Source organism: Arachis ipaensis, chromosome B10 (genome assembly GCF_059453495.1).
Source record: "Arachis ipaensis isolate K30076 ecotype BB chromosome B10, ASM5945349v1, whole genome shotgun sequence".
Classification (NCBI taxonomy): domain Eukaryota; kingdom Viridiplantae; phylum Streptophyta; class Magnoliopsida; order Fabales; family Fabaceae; genus Arachis; species Arachis ipaensis.
In genome coordinates, this window is record NC_142435.1 from 61,378,762 (window position 1) to 61,393,124 (window position 14,363).

Consider the following 14,363-nt stretch of genomic DNA (forward strand, 5'->3'; position numbering starts at 1 on the left):
GATTTTTATTTAAAAACTAATAAAAATATAATAGAAACTAACTAAAATATACTAAAAACATACTAAAAACAATGCCAAAAAGCGTATAAATTATCCGCTCATCACAACACCAAACCTAAATTTTTGCTTGTCCCCAATCAACTAAAAAAAATTTGGATAAAAAGAAGAGAATATACAATGAATTCCAAAAACATGTATGAAGATCAGTCTTAATTAGATGAGCGGGGCTATTAGCTTTTTGCTTCTGAACAGTTTTGGCATCTCACTTTATCCTTTGAAGTTCAGAATGATTGGCATCTATAGGAACTCAGAATTCAGATAGTGTTATTGATTCTCCTAGTTTAGTATGTTGATTCTTGAACACAGTTACTTTATGAGTTTTGGCCGTGACCCTAAGCATTTTGTTTTCCAGTATTACCACCGGATACATAAATGCCACAGACACATAACTGGGTGAACCTTTTCAGATTGTGACTCAGCTTTGCTAGAGTCCCCAATTAGAGGTGTCTAGAGCTCTTTAGCACACTCTTTTTTCTTTGGACCACGAATTTAACTGCTCAGTCTCAAGCCTTTTACTTGACACCTTCACGCCACAAGCACATGGTTAGGGACAGCTTGGTTTAGCCACTTAGGCCAGGATTTTATTCCTGTGGGCGCTCCTATCCACTGATGCTCAAAGCCTTGGATCCTTTTTATTTTACCTTTGCCTTTTGGTTTAAAGGGCTATTGGCTTTTTCTGCTTGCTTTTTCTTTTTCTTTTTTTTTTCTCCGTATTTCTTTTTTCCACAAGCTTGTCACTGCTTTTTCTTGCTTCAAGAATCAATTTAATGATTTTTCAGATTATCAAATAATATTTTTCCTTTTTCATCATTCTTTCAAGAGCCAACAATTTTAACATTCATGAACAACAAATTTAAAAATATGCACTGTTCAATCATTCATTCAGAAAACAAAAAGTATTGCCACCACATCAAAATAATTAAACTATTAAAATTTGAAATTCATGTACTTCCTTTTCTTTTGCAATTAAAAACATTTTTCATTTAAGAAAGGTGATGGATTCACAGGATATTCATAACTTTAAGGCATAGACACTAAGACACTAATGATCATGTAATAAGACACAAATTTAAAAAAACATAAAGCATAATTTTCGAAAAATAAAAAAATAAGGACAAGGAAATTAAAGAAGGGTCCACCTTAGTGATAGCGGCTTGTTCTTCCTCTTTGAAGATCTTATGGAGTGCTTGAGCTCCTCAATGTTTATCCCTTGCCTTTGTTGCTCTTCCCTCATGACTCTTTGTTCTTTTCTAATTTCATGAAGGATGATGGAATGCTCTTGGTGCTCCACCCTTAATTGTCCTATATTGGAACTTAATTCTCATAGGGAGGTGTCGATTTGCTCCAAATAGTTTTGTGGAGCAAAATGCATCCCTTGAGGCATCTCAGAGATTTCATGATGAGCAATTTCCTCATGCTCTTGTCCATAAGTGGGATCTCTTGTTTGCTCCATCATTTTCTTAGTGATGGGCTTGTCCTCATCAATGAGGATGTCTTCCTCTATGTCAATTCCAAGCTGAATTGCAGAGGTGACAAATGAGATGAGGGAAGGCTAACCTTGCGAAAGTAGAGGACTTTTCCGCCACCTTATAGAGTTCTTGGGATATAACCTCATGAACTTCTACTTCCTCTCCCATCATGATGCTATGGATCATGATAGCCCGGTCTATAGTAACTTCAGACCGGTTGCTAGTGGGAATGATTGAGCGTTGGATGAACTCCAACCACCCCCTAGCCACGGGCTTGAGGTCATGCCTTCTTAGTTGAACCGGCTTCCCTCTTGAATCTCTCTTCCATTGAGCGCCCTCTTCACAAATGTTTATGAGGACTTGGTCCAACCTTTGATCAATGTTGACCCTTCTAGTGTAGGGGCGTGCATCTCCTTGCATCATGGGCAACTTGAATGCCAACCTTACATTTTTCGGACTGAAATCTAAGCATTTCTCCCAAACCATTGTAAGCCAATTCTTTGGGTCCAGGTTTACGCTTTGATCATGGTTCTTGGTGATCCATGCATTGGCATAGAACTCTTGAACCATTAAGATTCTGACTTGTTGAATGGGGTTGGTGAGAATTTCCTAACCTCTTCTTCGAATCTCATGTCAGATCTCCGGATATTCACCCTTTTTGAGCTTGAAAGGGACCTTGGGATCACCTTCTTCTTGGCCACAACTTCATAGAAGTGGTCTTGATGCACCGTTGAGATGAATCTCTCCATCTTCCATGACTCACAGGTGGAAGCTTTTGCCTTCCCTTTCCTCTTTCTAGAGATTTTTCCGGCCTTTGGTGCCATAAATGGTTATGGAAAAACAAAAAGCAATACTTTTACCAAACCAAACTTAGAAGGTTTGCTCGTCCTCGAGCAAAAGAAGAAAGAAAAGAGTAGAAGAAAAAGAAATGGAGGAGATGGAGGGGGTTTAGTGGTTCGGCCAAGGGGGAGAAGGAGTTTTTATGTTGTGTGAAAATGAAAGAGTGAAGATAGGTTTATATAGGAGTGGAGAGAGGGGTAGGGTTTGGCCATGTATAGGTGGGTTTGGAAGGGAAAGTGGTTTGAATTTGAATGGTGAGGTAGGTGACGTTTTATAATGGATGGATGTGGATCGGTGAAGAGATTATGGAGAAGAGGGTAGGATTTGATAGGTGAGGGGTTTTTGGGGAAAAGGTATTGAGGTGATTGGTGAAGGGTATTATGGGAAGGTGTGATGGGAAGGTGTGAAGAACAGAGAGAGAGATTAGGTAGGTGGGGATCCTATGGGGTCCACAGATCCTGAGGTGTCAAGAATTTCTCATTCCTGCACCATGTTGGCGTGTAAACGCCCCCTTGATTGCCAATCCTGGCGTTAAATGCCAGGTTGTTGCCCATTTCTGGTGTTTAACGCCAGTTCTGTGCCCCCGCCAGTAAGCTTCTCCTCCAAGGTGTGCTGTTTTTAATACTATTTTTCATTCTGTTTTTGTTTTTTCAGTTGTTTTTGTGACTTTACATGATCATCAACCTACAGAAAACATAAAATAATAATAGAAAATAAATAGATATGATTAAATAAAATTGGGTTGCCTCCCAACAAGTGCTTCTTTAATGTCAATAGCTTGACAGTGGGCTCTCATGGAGCCTCACAGATACTCAGAGCATGATGATGGCCTCCCTACACTAAACTTAGAGTTTGAATGTGGGGACTCTATTTGACTCTGCATTGAGAGAAGCTTTTCATGCTTCCTCTCCATGGTTACAGGGGGAGATCCTTTAGCTTTAAACACAAGGGAGTCCTCATTCACTTGAAGGACCAATTCTCCTCTGTCAACATCAATCACAGCTTTTGCTGTGGCTAGGAAGGGTCTACCAAGGATGTTGGATTCATCCATACACTTCCCAGTGTCTAGGATTATGAAATCAGCAGGGATGAAGTGGCATTCAACCTTTACCAAGTCATCCTCTATAAGTTCATAAGCCTGTTTCCTTGAATTGTCTTCCATCTCTAGTGAAATTCTTGCAGCTTGTACCTCAAGGATCCCTTGCTTCTCCATTACAGAGAGTGGCATGAGATTTATACTCGACCCTAGGTCACACAGAGCCTTCTCAAAGGTCATGGTGCCTATGGTACAAGGTTTTGAGAACTTTCCAGGATCCTGTCTCTTCTGAGGTAATCTCTGCCTAGTCAAGTCATCCAGTTCTTTGGTGAGCAAGGGGGGTTCATCCTCCAAAGTCTCTTTACCAAATAACTTGGCATTTAGCTTCATGATTGCTCCAAGGTACTTAGCAACTTACTCTTCAGAAACAGCTTCATCCTCTTCAGAGAAAGAATACTCATCAGAGCTCATAAATGGCAAAATTAAATTCAATGGAATCTCTATGGTCTCAGTGTGAGCCTCAGATTCCCATGGTTCCTCATTAGGGAACTCCTTGGAGGCCAGTGGACGTCCATTGAGGTCTTCCTCAGTGGAAACCACTGCCTTTCCCTCCTCTATGCATTCGGCCATGTGGGACGTGTTTATGGCCTTGCATTCTCTCTTTGGGTTCTCTTTGGTATTGTTTGGGAGAGTACTAAGAGGGAGTTCAGTAATCCTCTTACTCAGCTGACCCACTTGTGCCTCTAAATTTCTAATGGAGGACCTTGTTTCAGTCATGAAACTTTGAGTAGTTTTAGTTAGATCAGAGATTATGGTTGCTAAGTCAGATTGGCTTTGCTTAGAATTCTCTGTCTGTTGCTGAGAAGATGATGGAAAAGGCTTGCTATTGCTAAACCTATTTCTTCCACCATTACTGTTGTTGAAGCCTTCTTGAGGCCTCTGTTGGTCCTTCCATGAGAGATTTGGATGATTTCTCCATGAAGGATTATAGGTGTTTTCATAAGGTTCTCCCATGTAATTCACCTTTTCCATTGCAGGGTTCTCAGGATCATAAGCTTCTTCTTCAGATGAAGCTTCTTTGGTACTGCCTATTGCTGCTCGCATGTCAGACAGACTCTGAGAGATCATATTGACTTGCTGAGTCAATATTTTGTTCTGAGCCAATATGGCATTCATAGTATCAATCTCAAGAACTCTTTTCTTCTGATTTGTCCCATTATTCACTGGATTCCTTTCAGAAGTCTACATGAATTGGTTATTTGCAACCATTTCAATGAGTTCCTGAGCTTCTGTAGGCGTCTTCTTTGGATGAAGAGATCCTCCAGCAGAGCTGTCCAATGACATCTTTAACAGTTCAAACAGACCATCATAGAAGATACCTATGATGCTCCATTCTGAAAGCATGTCAGAATGACACCTTCTGATCAATTGCTTGTATCTTTCCCAAGCTTCATAGAGGGATTCACCTTCCTTCTGTCTGAAGGTTTGGACTTCCACTCTAAGCTTGCTCAACTTTTGATGTGGAAAGAACTTTGCCAAGAAGGCATTGACCAGCTTTTCCAAAGAGTTCAGGTTTTCTTTAGGTTGTGAATCCAACCATGTCCTAGCTCTGTCTCTTACAGCAAAGGGAAAAAGCATAAGTCTGTAGACCTCAGGATCAACCCCATTGGTCTTGACAATGTCACAGATTTGCAAGAATTCAGCCAAGAACTGATGAGGGTCTTCCAATGGAAGCCCATGAAACTTGCAATTCTGTTACATCAGAGAAACTAATTGAGGCTTAAGCTCAAAGTTGTTTGCTCCAATGGCAGGGATAGAGATGCTTCTCCCATAGAAGTCGGGAGTAGGTGCAATAAAGTCACCAAGCACCTTCCTTGCATTGTTGGGATTGTTGTTATTTTCGGCTACCATGGCTTCTTCTTGTTTAAAAATTTCTGTTAGGTCCTCTCCAGAGAGTTGTGCTTTAGCTTCTCTTAGCTTTCTCTTCAAGGTCCTTTCAGGTTCAGGATCAGCTTCAATAAGAATGCCTTTGTCCTTGCTCTTGCTCATATGAAAGAGAAGATAACAAGAAAGTATGGAATCCTCTATGTCACAGTATAGAGATTCCTTGAGGTGTCAGAGGAAGAGAAGAATGGAAGGAGGAGGTAGAGAAGAGAGAATTCGAACTTAGAGAGAGAGAGTCTGAATTGCTGATAGTGGAGGAGTGTTAGTCCTTAAATAGAAGGATGTGAGAAGAGGGGAAGAATTTTCGAAATTAAATTTCAAAAGATTTTGAAATAATTAAAAAAAATTTTGAAAAATTGGTTGATGATTTTCGAAAATTAAAATTGAGAATGTAGTTATGTGATTTTGAAAAAGATTTTGAAATTAGAAATAAAAAAGATATGATTGAAAATCAATTTTGAAAAAGATGTGATTGAGAAGATATGATTGAGAAAATATGGTTTTAAAAAGATATGATTAATAATTAAAAAAATTTGATTTTTAAAATTAATGACTAGGCTAAGAAATTTAAAAGATATGATTCTAAAATTCAATTATTGAACCTTTCTTAACAAAGAAGAAATTTTTGAATCAAATCACTAATTGTTAGCAAGGATTTTCAAAAATAGTAAAAAAATAAAAAATGGAAAGAAATTGATTTTGAAAAGATATGATTGAAAAGATATGATTTGAAAAAGATTCGATTTTGAAAAATTATGAAAATTTAAAAAAGATTTGAATTAAAAACAAAATCTTCCCTCTAGTGCCATCCTGGCATTAAACGCCCAGAATGGTATCCATTCCGGCGTTTAACTCCCAAAACTCTACCGTTTTGGGCGTTTAACGCCTAGCCAGGTACCCTGGCTGGCATTTAAACACCAGTTTTCCTTCCTCACTGGGCGTTTTGAACACCCAGCTTTTTCTGTGTAATTCCTCTGCTGCATGTTCTGAATCTTGAATTCTCTGTATTATTGACTTGAATAGACATAATTTTGAAAATTTTTTGAATTTTTTTTAATGATGAGAAACAACAAAATGAAACTAATCATGGAAAATCAAGATCAAAACAAATAATGCATCCAAGGCACCAAACTTATAAGTTTGTATACTAGGGACAACAACAAATTGAGAATGCATATAAAAAACAACAAAACAAACAAAACAAGAGAATTTAAAGATCAGAGCAAGGAAATCATCAAGAACAACTTGAAGATTAATGAAGAACAAAACTCATATATTCGAAAAATGCAAGAAGAATAAAGACATGGAATTGACACCAAACTTAAAAATTGACACTAGACTCAAACAAGAAACACAAATTATTTTTGGTTTTTGTGATTTTAAAATTTTTTTTTGTAATTTTTCGAAAATTAAATGGAAAAAGAGAAAATAAGGTATTCAAAATTTTTAATGAGAATTTCAGGAATCATGCAATGTTAGTCTAAAACTCCGGTCCATGAATTAGACATGGCTTACTAGCCAGCCAAGCTTTCAGTGAAAGCTTCGGTCCAAAACACTAGACATGGCCAATGGCTAGCCAAGCTTTAGCAGATCATCATTCAACAGCAAGATTGATAGAAATCAACAAGCTCTTGTGGTGATAGGTTGAAACCTCGGTTCAAAAGATTAGACTTGGCTTCACAGCCAGCCAGACTTCAACATATCATCATGAAACTCTAGAATTCATTCTTAAAAATTCTGAAGAACATAGAATAAATATATTTTTTCTTTTGAGATTTTTTTTTTCGAAAATAAGAAGCAAAAAGCTTAAACATAAAATAAAATTACCTAACCCGAGCAACAAGATAAACCGTCAGTTGTCCAAACTCGAACAATCCCCAGCAACGGCATCATAAACTTGGTGCACGAAATTGTGATCATCAATGGCGCCAACAACTTGGTACGCACAATTGTAATCTCAACTCTTTGTCACAACTCCACACAACTAATCAGCAAGTGCACTGGGTCGTCCAAGCAATAAACCTTATGTGAGTAAGGGTCGATCCCACGGAGATTGTCAGCTTGAAGCAAGCTATGGTTATCTTGTAAGTCTCAGTTAGGCGGATTCAAATCGTTATGAAGAATTGATAATTAAAATATGAATAAAATATAAAATAAGATAGAGATACTTATGTAATTCATTGGTGAGAATTTCATATAAGCGTATGAAGATGCTTTGTTCCTCCTGAACTTCTGCTTTCCTATTGTCTTCATCCAATCATTCATACTCCTTTCCATGCCAAGCTTTATGTTGGGTTTCACCGTTGTCAATGGCTACCTCCCATTCTCTCAGTGAAAATGGTCCAAATGCACTGTCACCGCATGGCTATTCATTTGTCGGTTCTCGATCATGTTGGAATAGGATCCATTGATCCTTTTGCATTTGTCACTACGCCCAACACTCGCGAGTTTGAAGCTCGTCATAGTCATCCCTTCCCAGATCCTACTCGGAATACCACAAACAAGATTTAGACTTTCCGGATCTCAAGAATGGCCGCCAATAGTTATAGCCTATACCACGAAGGTTCTAATCTGATATTAGAAACCCAAGAGATACACATTCAAGCTTGTTGCATGTAGAACGGAGGTGGTTGTCAGGCACGCGTTCATAGGTGAGAATGGTGATGAGTGTCACTAGTTCATCACATTCATCATGTTGAAGTGCGAATGGATATCTTAGAGAAGAAGTAGGCGTGAATTGAAGAGAAAAACAATAGTAATTGCATTAATTCATGAAGAACAGCAGAGCTCCACACCTTAATCTATGGGGTGTAGAAACTCCACCGTTGAAAATACATAAGAACAAAAGGTCTAGGCATGGCCGAATGGCCAGCCTCCCAAAGAGGGTTCAATCATCAAAACTAGTAGCATAGGGTTACAGAAATAAGTAATTAATGCAGAAACCTTCTTCTGGGCCTACTTGGTGTGTGCTTGGGCTGAGCATTGAAGCTTTCACATGTAGAGACTTTTCTTGGAGTTAAACACCAGCTTTTGTGCCAGTTTGGATGTTTAACTCCAGCTTTTATGCCAGTTCTGGCGTTTTGAAGCCAGAAATTTTATGCTGACTTGGAACGCCGGTTTGGGCCATCAAATCCAGGGCAAAATATGGACTATTAAATATTGCTGGAAAGCCCAGGATGTCTACTTTCCAACGCAATTGAGAGCGCGCCAATTGGGCTTCTGTAGCTCCAGAAAATCCACTTCGAGTGTAGGGAGGTCAAAATCCAACACCATCTGCAGTCCTTTTTCAGCCTCTGAATCAGATTTTTTCTCAGGTCCCTTAATTTCAACCAGAAAATACCTGAAATCACAGAAAAATACACAAACTCATAGTAAAGTCCATAAATGTGATTTTTATTTAAAAACTAATAAAAATATAATAAAAACTAACTAAAATATACTAAAAACATACTAAAAACAATGCCAAAAAGCGTATAAATTATCCGCTCATCACAACACCAAACTTAAATTTTTTCTTATCCCCAATCAACTAAAAACAAAGTAGGATAAAAAAAAGAGAATATACATTGAATTTCAAAAACATGTATGAAGATCAGTCTTAATTAGATGAGCGGGGCTATTAGCTTTTTGCTTCTGAACAGTTTTGGCATCTCACTTTATCCTTTGAAGTTCAGAATGATTGGCATCTATAGGAACTCAGAATTCAGATAGTGTTATTGATTCTCCTAGTTCAGTATGTTGATTCTTAAACACAGTTACTTTATGAGTCTTGGCCGTGACCCTAACCATTTTGTTTTCCAGTATTACCACTGGATACATAAATGACACAGACATATAACTGGGTGAACCTTTTTAGATTGTGACTCAGCTTTGCTAGAGTCCCCAATTAGAGGTGTCCAGAGCTCTTAAGCACACTCTTTTTGCTTTGGACCATGACTTTAACGGCTCAGTCTCAAGCCTTTCACTTGACACCTTCACGCCACAAGCACATGGTTAGGGACAGCTTGGTTTAGCCACTTTGGCCAGAATTTTATTCCTGTGGGCCCTCCTATCCACTGATGCTCAAAGCCTTGGATCCTTTTTATTTTACCCTTGCCTTTTGGTTTAAAGGGCTATTGGCTTTTTCTGCTTTCTTTTTCTTTTTCTTTTTTTTTTCGCCATATTTTTTTTCCGCAAGCTTGTCACTGTTTTTTCTTGCCTCAAGAATCAATTTTATGATTTTTTCAGATTATCAAATAACATTTCTCCTTTTTCATCATTCTTTCAAGAGCCAACAATTTTAACATTCATGAACAACAAATTCAAAAATATGCACTGTTCAATCATTCATTCAGAAAACAAAAAGTTTTGCCACCACATCAAAATAATTAAACTATTAAAATTTAAAATTCATGTACTTCTTTTTATTTTGCAATTAAAAATATTTTTCATTTAGGAAAGGTGATAGATTCATAGGACATTCATACCTTTAAGGCATAGACACTAAGACACTAACGATCATGTAATAAGACACAAACTTAAATAAACATAAAACATAATTTTCGAAAAACAGAAAAATAAGGACAAGAAAATTAAAGAACGGGTCCACCTTAGTGATGGCGGCTTATTCTTCCTCTTTGAAGATCTTATGGAGTGCTTGAGCTCCTCAATGTCTCTTCCTTGCCTTTGTTGCTCCTCCCTCATGACTCTTTGGTCTTTTCTAATTTCATGAAGGAGGATGGAATGCTCTTGGTGCTCCACCCTTAGTTGTCCCATATTGGAACTTAATTCTCCCAGGGAGGTGTTGATTTACTCCCAATAGTTTTGTGGAGGAAAATGCATCCCTTGAGGCATCTCAGGGATTTCATGATGAGGAATTTCCTCATGCTCTTGTCCATGAGTGGGATCTCCTGTTTGCTCCATCCTTTTCTTAGTGATGAGCTTGTCCTCATCAATGAGGATGTCTTTCTCTAAGTCAATTCCCAGCTGAATTGCAGAGGTGACAAATGAGATGAGGGAAGGCTAACCTTGCCAAAGTAGAGGACTTTTCCGCCACCTTGTAGAGTTCTTAGGATATAACCTCATGAACTTCTACTTCCTCTCCCATCATGATGCTATGGATCATGATAGCCCGGTCTATAGTAACTTCAGACTGGTTGCTAGTGGGAATGATTGAGCGTTGGATGAACTCCAACCACTCCCTAGCCACGGGCTTGAGGTCATGCCTTCTTAGTTGAACCGGCTTCCCTCTTGAATCTCTCTTCCACTCACCGCCCTGTTCACAAATGTCTATGAGGACTTGGTCCAACCTTTGATCAAAGTTGACCCTTCTAGTGTAGGGGCGTGCATCTCCTTGTATCATGGGCAAGTTGAATGCCAACCTTATATTTTCCAGACTGAAATCTAAGCATTTCCCCCGGACCATTGTAAGCCAATTCTTTGGGTCCAGGTTTACACTTTGATCATGGTTCTTGGTGATCCATGCATTGGAATAGAACTCTTGAACCATTAAAATCCCGACTTGTTGAATGGGGTTGGTGAGAATTTCCCAACCTCTTCTTCGAATCTCATGTCGGATCTTCGGATATTCACCCTTTTTAAGCTTGAAATTGACCTCGGGATCACCTTCTTCTTGGTCACAACATCATAGAAGTGGTCTTGATGCACCCTTTTGATGAATCTCTCTATCTCCCATGACTCGGAGGTGGAAGCTTTTGCCTTCCTTTTCCTCTTTCTAGAGGTTTCTCCGGCCTTTGGTGCCATAAATGGTTATAGAAAAATAAAAAGCAACGCTTTTACCACACCAAATTTAGAAGGTTTGCTCGTCCTCGAGCAAAAGAAGAAAGAAAAGAGTAGAAGAAGAAGAAATAGAGGAGATGGAGGGAGGTTTAGTGGTTCGGCCAAGGGGGAGAAGAAGTTTTTATGTTGTGTGAAAATGAAAGAGTGAAGATGTGTTTATATAGGAGTGGAGAGAGGGGTAGGGTTCGGCCATGTATGGGTGGGTTTGGGAGGGAAAGTAGTTTGAATTTGAATGGTAAGGTAGGTGGGGTTTTATGATGGATGGATGTGGATTGGTGAAGAGATTATGGAGAAGAGGGTAGGATTTGATAGGTGAGGGGTTTTTGGGAAAGAGGTATTGAGGTGATTGGTGAAGGGTATTATGGGAAGGTGTGATGGGAAGGTGTGAAGAAGAGAGAGAGAGATGAGGTAGGTGGGGATCCTGTGGGGTCCATAGATCCTGAGGTGTCAAGGATTTCTCATCCCTGTACCATGTTGGCGTGTAAACGCCCCCTTGATTGCCAATTCTGGCATTAAACGCCAGGTTGCTGCCCATTTCTGGCGTTTAACGCCAGTTCTGTGCCCGTTTCTGGCGTTAAACGCCCAGAATTGGGGCCAGACTGGGCGTTTAACGCCCATTCTGCTATCCTTACTGGCGTTTAAACGCCAGTAAGCTTCTCCTCCAGGGTGTGCTATTTTTAATACTATTTTTCATTCTATTTTTTGATTTTTCAGTTGTTTTTGTAACTTCACGTGATCATCAACCTACAGAAAACATAAAATAATAATAAAAAATAAATAGATATGATTAAATAAAATTGGGTTGCCTCCCAACAAGCGCTTCTTTAATGTCAATAGCTTGACAGTGGGCTCTCATGGAGCCTCACAGATACTCAGAGCATGATGATGGCTTCCCTACACCAAACTTAGAGTTTGAATGCAGAAATAAGTAATTAAAGCAAAAACCTTCTTCCGGGCCTACTTGGTGTGTGCTTGGGCTGACCATTGAAGCCTTCACATGTAGAGACTTTTCTTGGAGTTAAACGCCAGCTTTTGTGCCGGTTTGGACGTTTAACTCCAACTTTTATGCCAGTTCTAACGTTTTGACACCAGAAATTTTATGCTGACTTGGAACGCCGGTTTGGGCCATCAAATCTCGGGAAAAGTATGGACTATTATATATTGCTGGAAAGCCCAGGATGTCTACTTTCTACCGAAATTAAGAGCGTGCCAATTGGGCTTCTGTAGCTCGAGAAAATCCACTTCGAGTGCAGAGAGGTTAGAATCCAACAGTATGTGCAATCCTTTTTCAGCCTCTGAATTAGATTTTTGCTCTGGTCCCTCAATTTCAGCCAGAAAATACCTGAAATCATAGAAAAACACACAAACTCATAGTAAAGTGCAGAAATTTGATTTTTAGTTAAAAACTAATAAAAATATAATAAAAACTAACTAAAATATACTAAAAGCATACTAAAAACAATGCCAAAAAGCGTATAAATTATCCGCTCATCAACCATATTGCAAACGGCTTCCGCTATGGTAGCTATCTTGGCTTCTAACTCCTTGAACTCCTTTTGGTTCTCTTCTTGCCTTTGAATATAAGAACTAACACATTCTTAGAGAGAATCATCCATTGGAGGTGGTCTGGAAAAAGAAGGTTCATTGTTTGGGAGGAAAGTTTCATAATTGGAAGTTGGTTTATCTTAGTAAGGGCACGGAGGTGGTGTATATTGAGGTGGTTCTTGAGCGTAATTGTGTTGGAATAGTGGTGGTTCCATGTGTGGTTCATATGGTTCATAAGGTGGTTGGTATGGTGGATAAGGATTAGGGTCATAATGAGGTGTTTGATGGTAGGGGGCTTATGGGTAAGGTAATTCAAAGTAATGTTGAGGGGGTGGTTCATAGGCATATGGTGGTGGTTGTTGACAATCACAATAAGGGTCACCACATTCATTAGATTGATATGCATTAGGATTGGAATTATACCTATAAGAGACCGGAAGAGGTTGTTGCCAAGAAGGGTGATCATTCTTTTGAGGCTCCTCCCATCTTTGATTGTTCCATCCTTGATGCACATCCTCATTGTAGCTCCCATTTCCTACAACATAATTTGAACCAAACTCATAGCTAAAGTGGTGAGAATTCATAATAGCAAGAGAAAATAAAAACAAAACTAGTAAGAACTAATAAAAACTAACTCCAAAAGCAGGCAAAAACTGGCAAAGAAGCATATTAACATGTATACAATAGCCAATAACATAACACCATTGAAATTCCCCGGCAACGACGCCATTTTTGATGCTTTGAATTTGCCGTATGGTCTAGATTTTCTTTTTCTAGAAAAGAATTACTTCGTTGTAAGCATAGCTCCAAACCAACAAACAATTCTCGCATAAAAAATTTTGGTTGTCACAAAGAACAAACCCCAAATAAGAATTAACCGAAGTATTTAGACTCCGGATCGTCTTACAAGGAATTACAATGAAGTGGTCAATTATTGGCTATGAAGAACTAGGGGGGTTTGGTTGATAGAAGGGGCAATAAAATAAATGACAAGAAAAGTAAAGAGAGCAATTAAAGAAAGCAATTAATAAAGAGAGACATTCATGGCAAGGTTTGAGATCATAGGCTTTCTATCCTAGTCATTAATCATAACAATACTTAACAAGAATTTATCTTATTTTTTCATCCCCAATGTTGGAAGAAAGTGTAAGTTATCTTCCATTAGAGAAAGTCAAACAAGACTAGTTAATCTCAAATAAAAAATCCTAATCAATTCACTAATTGAATTAGCAAGAGATTAGAGTCATTGAAAATGATATTAACTAACAACTCTAGATCACCAATCTAAATTGGGTATTAATGACTCAAGATTGCCCAATTACTCTTTCCAAGCTAAGAATGCTCAAAATCTACTCTAAAGCCCAACCAAGCATTTTGTCAAACACTTGGTGGGTGTATAAGGAAAGCATAGTAAAAGTGCATAAATTATAAATCTACCAACTACCAATGGCAAGAAAAGTAAATCAACAACTCAAATCATCAATAAAGAAACATCAACTATCAAATCTCATTAAAAGAAAATCCAAATTCAACATGAGTTTATCATCACAAAAGAGAGCAAAAAGGGAAATTAACACTACAAACCATGAGAATAAAAGAGTACAAGCAAGAATTCATAAAGGAAATAAGATGAAAACATGAGATTGAACCTAGATCTAGAAGAGATTAACCTAACCTAGCCTAATTCTAGA

At 38.5% G+C, this 14,363-nt stretch overlaps 1 pseudogene; it reads right to left on the reverse strand.

Annotated features, from left to right (window-relative positions):
- Positions 1-3,171: 3,171 nt before the first annotated feature.
- On the reverse strand, positions 3,172-4,809 carry LOC148580251 (uncharacterized; annotated as a pseudogene).
- Positions 4,810-14,363: the final 9,554 nt, after the last annotated feature.